General features: G+C 42.1%; 1 pseudogene; it reads left to right on the top strand.

Moving 5' to 3' along the window:
• Positions 1 to 1,508: 1,508 nt before the first annotated feature.
• On the top strand, positions 1,509 to 9,982 carry LOC133359008 (cytochrome P450 2C5-like; annotated as a pseudogene).
• The last annotated feature ends 492 nt before the right edge of the window (positions 9,983 to 10,474 follow it).

The following is a 10,474-nucleotide window of genomic DNA, read 5'->3' on the forward strand; positions in this document are numbered from 1 at the left end:
ATATCTTTTATTGCTCTCAATTCTCTTAAGGCTTTTGCTTCACTGAAGTGAATATTTGTTTTTGGCTCTTTGCTGTTCTCAATAATTTTGGCAACCTCGTGCCTAGTCACCTCAGCTTGATTATGAGAGAGATGTCTAACTGTTGATTCCACTTCAGCAATGATCTCATCGACAGGGATTGTACATTATTATTTACATATTCTTTGGTTCTTTCTATCGACGTGACTTTACCGAAAGAACCAAAGAATATGAATTCCTACAGTCACGAAAGTTTTATGACGTAATTATTATTAACTTTACATACATTTAAATGTAACAATGATGATGACGATGACAATACGATGATGGGGGAAGGGGTGGTTAGAAGGAGGAGGGGCTCAGCCCACCCTCCCCCTCTTCCTCCGGGTCATCAATGACAGATCAGTGGGCAGGAGTACGCGTACGTTATCGGAACAGAATCGGAAGAAAAAATTAAATAACTTTATTGGTACGTCTTTCGACCTGAAGATGTACCGAGGCTCCTACACGGGCATGAGGGAGAGCGTGTGGCAGAGTTTGACGCCAGCTATCAGAGAGTGCAGTCGTGTCGCCACAGTTCTTTGCGGTGAGTACAGGACTCCGTCTTGAAAAACGGCATTATGCCTCTAAATAAAAGTAAAGCTAAGTACTTATATTCAGCAGTGAACGGGACCCACCCTGCAACTTGCAGACGTCTTGTAATGGGAAAGGGTGTATGTGAATGCGGTTGCAATGCGAGAATTACAATACAGTACACAAAAGACGTACAGCTGATAAACTACACAGCGCCATGGGTGGCCACGGGTTGCCCTGTGGCACAGGAGAACTACGGTCCCATTAAATTTGTAAATGAGTGTTGTGGACCTGTGCTTACCTATAGATACTCAAATTTTCCCGTCCGCAGTTAGTCAATTGGTGTACAAATGATAAACGATGTATACATCAATCAGCGGTTGGCGAGGAGCTGCTGTACTAGTTCCTGTGGTGAGGCTATCTATCGTAAAGAACGCTAGCACCATTTCCGCCACAATTTTTTTGATTGAGTCAACCCAGAGGCTGCCCAGGACACTTTGTTGAAATGAGGTTAGTTGCACATGGGTCGCTTTAATTGTAACGGAATGCAATAACAACCAAACAGAACACAAGCACATGAACTGATCATTACAGTCTACCAATAATCATGATCTGTTCACAAAAGTCAATGTGCAAACACTCACATCAAGAACTTGCCACAGCTCATGCAGCTCATGCCTCCACTACTCGCCAATGTCTCTTACCTCTGTCAGGTCCAGCAGCGACATCACCCCCTCATGCGTGACATTTTGGCCTTAATCGTTAGTCGCTAACAGCATTTTGCTCCAGCCTATAAGCCTAATACGGTGGATCTTTATCGTTTTTAATAACATTGGCCGACTTGGCTGCAGATGAGTGGTGTGGTGTGTCAACATCAGTACAGTTGAGCCTGGGTACTACTTGTATGGGTGACCATCATGGCCAAGTAAGTTGACAAACAAGTTGACTGCAGGATTACGTGTTGAGCTGCAGTGAGCAGTGCAACAAAATCCAATTTTGCATTGTACCGTCTTCCATACATTCACCAACGAGCACCAACCGGAGTGCAGAATGGTCAAATAACATCCACGACCCACACCAGCGTAGGGAGTCCCTCATCGAGCAGTATGTTATAAAAATGACTGTAATATCCATTTGCATTGTGCCCTTTGGGGTGGATCATCATCTGGCTGGGGTTGATAAAAAAAATGAGTTGCAATACATTGCGGGAATTCTATATAAGTGGTCATTGTGTACGGTGCTAAAGACGTTCAAAATGCATACATTACGTGGAGACTGATGTGTATTTTCAATTCAAATGTTCTGCTCCTTACAGTACTGTCAGCTAAATCATCAGGGTCGTTGAGTGTCATGGAAGCAGTGCAAATGAATGCAGCCTCAATTCTAGATTTGAAGCTTTCGTGACTGCAAGGATTCATACTCTTAGTTCTTTCGGTAAAGTCACGTAGGTAAAAAATAAATTAAAATTTATAAAAATAAAACAATAAAATCACGACGTTTCGCAGCCTCAGTTTAACACGTAGGCTTTGGCGACCAATATCATCCATAATAGACGTTTTGGGGTTAGATCGCGTGAATATATAAATGTGTCGTTAAAACCCGCCACCACCCGTCACAGCCAACTTGTAAGGGTTGTCACGTAAACAGAACATGCCAATTCGTCACTAGTACAGCACACCGGTGTGTTGGAGAGCCAAGCCACAACATTTACAAACTGAGTACGACGTTTCGCCAGTAATTACAACTAGCTTCATCAGGCGACAGCCAGATTTGTGGAGAAGTCTTACTGTTTCGTTCCTTATATAGAGGCGTAGATGTGTTGACCACCCTTCTGCGCTCTTGCACAATGCGGGGGGGGGGGGGGGTTATCTGAAGCAACGCACATTATGCATGTGCATTATGCGAGCCCTTTGAACGTGTCCTTCCTGTCTATTGTGTTTATTAAAATCGCCCTACCAACGATAATCCCTGTTGAAGTACGCTTCTTTTTGTCGGCATGCATTTACAAAATGTATAATTTGATGATTCGCTTCCACGCAGCACTAAGACGATAGCTATCCGAACGCCTGATAAAGCTAGTTGTAAATATTGGCGAAACGTCGTACTCAGTTTGTAAATGTTGTGGCTTGGCTCTCCAACACACCGGTGTGCTGTACTAGTGACGAATTGGCATGTTCTGTTTACGTGACAACCCTTACTAGTTGGCTGTGGCGGGTGGTGGCGGGTTTTAACGACAGAATTATATATTTACGCGATCTAACCCAAAAACCTCTATTATGGATTATGTAGGTATGTTGAACTTCTTTCGCACCGTATGTAACCAACCGTGCACGGATGTTTGTAAAAAGCCCATGCCCTTGGGTCCAGGTTGTTGAGGGTAAACACCATCTGAGCCTGTTGCTTAACCTGGCCTTGTGTTGGCGAGGGCCTTGTTTACCGCGTCCCCAAAAAACCGTGTCGACCGGGGGGAGGAGGGCTGGCTGTCTGATAGTGCATGGTCCAGTTCTTTGTGGACTTTTCACCTGATGTTTACGTCCGTTGGCTCTTTGGATATGTCAGCCAGTTGTGGGGCGACAGCATCTGGGTTTACTTGTAAATCATTAAATAGTTTATCAATTGTGCTGTTTGAGTTGGCAGACTATCCCAAATTTGATAACTGTGTATACGCATACCTGACAATTGAATGCATGCAAACTGGCGTAGTGGTCAGCATGTATACCAGTTTAATTCCGTTTTCATTATTATCTTCTATTTAGTTTCTCCTATACAGAACACTGCTGCTATGTTTAGTCATAGGTATATTTGCATATTTATGTAATTGATTAAACCATGCAAGAGCTCAATGAGGTTAAAAATACCACGAATGGAAGGGAAATACCGATTTAAACAGGTGCAAGATAATTGCTAAAAACGCAATAAAATAGAAAGCATTATGCATTAAAATCATAATGTGTTAAAATTATATTATCATTATGATGTCCAGACATCATTACTGACCAATTTGAATGCTCCGCGGTGTAGGTTTGTCGTTTGTGAGTGTGCGGTGTGTGGAGAATAGCGTCAGGTGAGCAGTAAGCATCTGGTGAGTGTCAGGGTCTGGCGAGTGGTGAATGTCATGTGAGTGGTGAGTGCTGGGTGAGCATGAGCTTTAAGTGTCAGTTGAGTGGTGAGTGTAAGACCGAGGCATCCACTAACACGAGCAATGCAGGTTTAAAAATATAAAGTCTAAATCACTGGATGCATATGAAAACACATAAGCATGGGTATTTGGAAGCCTCTGACACTGCATTAATCAATTATTAAACTCTTCTGTCCTACCACTTGAGGTGTGCATTCACCATGAGGCCTCCTGAACAATAAAGGAGAAATATGGGGTTGCTAAATAATGCTTTTGCAAATTTCACCAGAATGGTATTTCCACTAATTTTTGATTCCAAAGGGTAATAATAATAGTTCAATTTATAACGCGCGCAAATTTGCAGACGTAGTGGCCGCAATTCAGAGGCGCGGAGCCAAGCTCAGAGTCACTCGAAAGCATGATTGTAGAGGTGAGTTTTTAAGTCTCTCTTGAAGGAGGCGATTGAGGTGATGCTGCGAATGTGCAGAGGGATATCGTTCCAGACTGTTGGGGCTGCCACCGAGAAGCGGCACATAGACATGACCATCCTGGTACCAATGTAAGGATACACCTGATATTTGTCCTGTAATGCAACATCAAAACGAGTTCAACCCTTATCACTTCCTTGATAAGGGTGGCCAGCTTATGAAGAGAGATGCTATCCTGACATTATCTGCTGGTCCCCGTGTCTGTTTTATGGGAAAGTTGAGCACTTTGAGGTTTACTGGCCCAACTCCGTCTCTCCACCCACCTTAGTGCCCCAATTCAGTACCACTCTTTCTTCGCACCTATATAAATTAGGGCTGCGCAGCTCATTCAAGTGTAAAAAAAGACTCTGACCCATAGCAGTGTTCACGTGAAAATCATGTTGTGTAACATAAAACACCATATATTGTCTTGGGTTTGTGCAGGCCTTGTAAATCATGTAAATTGCCACTAGACCAAGGTCCAAATCAGAAATTAGCAGGAATGACCAATCCAAATGTAAATGCATCGTGATTACATGAATGAAAATGTTAAATTGTTCGTTAATGTAATCTAAAAGTATCATTATCAGGTGCAATAAATCTGCTCAGGCATGTAGACCTTCCTAAACTGTCATCTCTCGCGCTCATGTAATGTAAAAAAAAACTACCTAGCACGCGCACACAAGCTGATTTTGTCACTTCATCACCTCTGTGGATGTCCTCATGGATGGTTCCATTCCATAGCTGACCATCATATCTTATAACGACATATCCTGCCCAAGCCTACTTACATTTTGAAACAAGAAACTCAACACGTTCATCAATAGCTCTGCTTTAAAATGAAAACATATATATGTAATAAAAGACGATGTTTCAGGCAATGACCCATCTTCATAGCACATAATCAATCCAAAGATAGAGTAGATTAGAAACTTTTTATTTTATTTTGCACCAATGCCCACGTAGTATCACCTAATAATGTTTAAACATATTAACAGTCATGAATGTCCTTAACTGGTGTATGTTTTCTGAGTCATGTATTCATTTTGCTGTCTCCCAATGTAATTTTTATTCCCAGCATAATAAAGGTAATAATGTATTTACTAATCATTTATAGCCCTTCATCATTTCACTGCTGGATGAAAGCCTACCTAAATGGCGTCGGTTTTGGTTATTGCTTGACCATATTTCACCACTTTGGTCAGGACATGTTGGTAGAGTAACCCATTACCATTTTAAACATCACTCGCTACGGATAAAAATTATGTTATGGATCAGCTGGGGGATGTATCAGTGTGTATGTGGGCTGATATGGTGTCTCTTGGTCTCTTGTAGAGATACGGATACTATCCAGATCACTTTTGAATAAAGTGTTCCCATCACATGACTCACTCATGTTCTCACTTCATAACGTTTTCCAGTCATCTCGACCAGCCATGTGGTATGGGAGGAGACAAGAACACAATGCAACTTAACATCAATCATCCCCAGTTGCTTTTTAACAGATTGTTCTCTCGTTACGATCATGGCAGGAGACAGGACGGGCCAGCTATGTGTACAGATGTAGTGTAATAGCGCCGTCTGTTGTCCAGCAACGGCAACTGCGGTGGAAGATCAGTACACACGCCGATGAGCATACACACGGGTGTGTCAGCAGGGCGCATGAACTGGTGCAAAGGTCATAGAAGACCCCATCTGGAAGCCCCTGGAACCCGCTAGTGGGTTCGAGAAGAGAAGCGTGGCCAGGGCGGAGCCAGGCCGCGCCAGTTAGCATGAAAGCAGCGGAGAGCGGGAGCTCGTGGCCGCCGGTTCTTTGGAAGTGGACTCGTCTCGTCGTCGCTGTCATCGTCGCCACCTTCGTCGCTGCCGTCTTCGCTAGATATTGCGTTGGCGGTTAGTTGTTGGCTGTCTCGGTCGGCGCCGTCGGTCTTACACGGTCAGGGTTGTGATAAGGCTAGGCTTGACGACTTGGGAGAGCGCGAGGGCGAACCTGTGAACCTGAAGGTGTTGAATAAAGAAGGTGCCTCCTGAAGAACCTTGTCTCCCGCTCCGCTGACACTACACATACATTTAACGCGCCCAATATTAGTGTTTCAGTCCACTGGTAGGCTGAACAGCCATCACAACCGTATTTTCCAGATATGATATTGCATTTCAAACTACGTCAAACATCAGGACAAGATCTCAAGAAATTTCGAATAATAAACCAAGATGCCTGAATCTTTGAGTCACTTTAAATCGGTGCCATGACCTCATAGCAACACCAAATTAAATTTAAACCATACAGGCAGACCGCTCTTTGCGCTCAAGATGCATTCTTAAAGTGAGCTCTAATCGAATCAGTGCTGAAAGGGTTCATTCTACCATTGTAAATATGTAGATGCGTTCCTGACAAATATTTCTTTCATAGGAGGGCTTCATTGGGGTATTGGTAATAACGCTAACAATACAGATGTTAAACATTTCACTAAACGAATTAGAATGGCAGTGCCCTGAGACTCTATCCTGGTTTCTTAAATTTTCATCTGGCTAAACGAACTGTAATAACATTGGCAAAAAAACACTTTTAAAAAATTTATCGTGACCACGAATCGGGGGGGGGGGGGGGGGGTGAAATATAGTTCGATTACGTCACTCTCATTAGCTGAACGAAGAATGGGCGAAGGTATGTTTTCTCACATGTAAGCGCTTTATGTTTTTATTAAAAAATTGTATAATGAATCAGCATTTTTCGGGGTTGGTCTATATATGATAACCATTACAAATGTATGTTTGAACATTTTGGAATATATTTTTCTGGGCCAATGATTAACATTTGCATAAATCACTATAATATACTTGCCTGTATCAGAATAGCATTGTTATGCTGATCTCGCCGGTCTGCCCTGGTTGGAAACGATCAGCAGATACAGAATAAAATACTCTGCATTGTGTTGTCCTCTGTAAAAGTGGGCGACTGCACAACAGCTGAACACCAGGGGTTTGTGATACAGCAAAATTTTACTCAAAGTGTTCTTCCAGTAAGGAGTCAGGTCAAATCTCAATAATCACAACGGCCGCTTTTCATATCTCACAACATTTAACAGGAAACATCTGCCCAAAACATATATCATGCCTCCTACACTTAACAAGTGCCTGATATTTAAACGAAAAAAATACATACGTATATAATTTATAATAAATACGTAAAAAAAATATTTCGAAGAATATTAACAATATGTAAATTAGAAAAATCGTATTTTACTGACAATAAACATGTAAAACAATAACACCGGTCCTGCTCACTCCATTAGCTCAATGTTAAAATTAAGCTCTACATCAGCCAAGTTATGTATTTCCAATGAACAGCACAATGGAACACAATAAAATTGGTCATTGGTTATCTGGTCCGCGTTTATTCGGCTTCCAACACCATCCGGCGGTCCCGGGCTGATCCTGGTGAAACCGGCAAAACTTCTCCAAAGACTCTGACCAGTCCAGCGATCGGCACCTTGTATGTGACAAAAAAAAGTAGCTATACTCGATATCAGTGTCAAACATATGCGGTATATTATACACTATGTACAGCAACTTAAACAATTAAAATACTGCATGAGTAATAAAAACTAAATATACAGTGCGATCCGGCGATCATCAAACACATCGAGTTGTTGTTGACGCAAGCGCGTAGTCGTGCTACTACGTACATCACCCCATGCAGAGTCTTCGAGATTGGAGTGGTAAGTATGGTAGAGTAAATACAGGAACTTTTACTGTAGGATATTTATTTTTGTCTATTTTTATGTTTATTTATGCCAATTTCATATAGTACACACATTTAAAACACTAAAAAAACATACACAACACCAAAAAAACATGTAATGCAAAAAACATGCAAAAACAAGCTGTTTAAATAATGATGTGATTAACTGGCGTTATAAAAAATCCGGCGCCTCCTTCCCCTCCGAATTATCGATGATCAAATGTTATCAACTATTACAAAAACAACTTATAGTTTCAACACCAAAACAGTCTAATTATCTTCCAATTCAGTTATATCTATCAATTACAGCTTAATTGTTCAAAATAAACAAGTTATTCACACTCATCTCCTTGGTTCTTTTGGTAATGTAACGTAGAAGGGAAATAATAAAATAATAAAAATAAAACATAATAAAATAATTCTCACGACGTTTCGGCCACAACGCAAGCAGCCGTCCTCAGGTGAAGAACAAGTCTGTCAGACGCTGTCTTTCCGACAAACCTGTTATTCACCTGAGGACGGCTGCTTGCGTTGTGGCCGAAACGTCGTGAGAATTATTTTATTATGTTTAATTTGTATTATTTTATTATTTCCCTTCTACGTGACTTTACCGAAAGAACCAAGAAGATGAATCCCTGCAGTCACGAAAGCTTTAAATCGAAAATTATTCACACTCGTTAGTTCATCCTCTTCATCCTCTATGGGTCATGAGGCCACATTGAGTTCCCTCCACTTCTTCCTGTCCTTGGCAACATGTTGATCGTTTGCCAAAAAGGGGTTGATCGGTGCCAGCTCGTCCTTCACGGTCTTGCGTCAGGTAGTCGTGGGTCTCCCACGTTTTCTTTTCCCGGTGGTATCCATCTTTGAGCAATTTTGTCCTGCAAGTGGTGGGGGCAACAATCTGCCCAGTGAGCTTCCCTCCTGGTCCTAAGCCATTACCGCTGCTGGGGAACATCACGGCCTTTAGTTGCAAGAATCCGCAGATTGCCATGCAAAAATTGGCCAAAACAACAAGAAGTGTGTAATATAATGTTGGGGATTACGCCTGTTGTATTGGTGAGCGGCTACCAGGCGGTCAAATAAGTGCTGGTGAATCGAGGTCATCAGTTTGCTGACCGACCAATAACTCCCCCTTTTACTAAACTCACTCACAAAGTTGGTATTTCATTAGCACCCTACGCAGACACATGGAAGCAGCAGCGCAGCTTTGCTTTGCCAACATTGTGTCATTTTGGCTTCGGGAAGGCAACAATAGCTGACAAAATCTTGACGGAAGCAAGGTACCAAATGGAGACTTTCAGACCGGAAATATCAGCGTTTGATCCTCACTTTAATTAAAACAAGGCAGTGGGCGACGTCATTTGCTCGCTCCTGAATAGGATCCGTTGTGATTATAGCGATGAGTGTTTCAGACCTCTCAAACACCTCCTGGTGCATGCAGGTCATGCACTTACAAACCGGACCACTGGCAATATTGTGCGATGTATTCCCATTTCTGCTAAAGTCTTCTTGAGCCATGGCACAAAGTAATCCATATTCAAGCAAAGGCTAAACACGTGATCGACGATATAGTATCTGAGCACCATGCCACAAGAGAGTAATACAACTCTAGAGGCGTGATTGATTCCTATCTGGCTCAGATAGCTATGGAGGACAATCCCAATAGCATATTTTTAGAGAAGACTCACCCTAATAGTCAGAGCTTTTCACTGATAGAATGGGGACCACGTCCACCACTTCATGCAGGGGCCTCCTTTTCATGGTGATGCACCCTGACATTCAAACCCGATGTTATGAGATTGAGAGAGTTGTGGAATCAGAGCAACCGCCAAGTATGGAGGACAGACGCGGCTTGCCTTATGTGGACGCCATGATCCATGAGATACAACGCTTTGGAAACATTTGCCCACTTGGGATCATACACACTACAAGACGTGCAGTTCCGCCAGTACTTTTTTCCATGTAATAATAAACCTAACGTCTGCTCTGTATGATGAAAACCACTGGGAAAATTCACCAATAATTCCACCCTTGAAATGTAATGAACGTCTCACCTTCACTTAAAACATAACTTCGATTCGGCGTTGGTAGCAGTCATTAGGCGGTCGTAAATACAAGTTTTGGTCGTTATTGTGGAGGTCTTACTATAAGGTCGGTCGGAAAAGCGGGGGGGTCACAAATCGAGCCGTCGATTTCACACCCGTATGTCGTCATTGTAATTTTATTAATTTTTTTCTTACGAACTGACATGTTATCGACATCTGTCGTATTCAGTCTCCAAGTAGTTTTTTTGCTGATAGGATCAATAGGCTTGTCAGCAAAGTAGTGCACCATTACGTTTTTGTGTATTTTTATGCTCACCAACACCGTGGATAAAAGTCCTTTGTTATTGCGAGATGCAAGGCACCCACTTTTATTCAGCACGTCAAATTGTATTCAATTCCGGGGTGAAAACTATTGATTTTCTACTTTAGACTGCGAATAAAAGTGTGTGCATTGAAAAACTTGTTTTGTTTTTACCAATTGTTTTTATTATGACTTTGTGGTGGGTGGGTG

Source organism: Lethenteron reissneri, chromosome 64 (genome assembly GCF_015708825.2).
Source record: "Lethenteron reissneri isolate LAM-NWPU_2019-01 chromosome 64, ASM1570882v1, whole genome shotgun sequence".
Lineage (NCBI taxonomy): Eukaryota > Metazoa > Chordata > Hyperoartia > Petromyzontiformes > Petromyzontidae > Lethenteron > Lethenteron reissneri.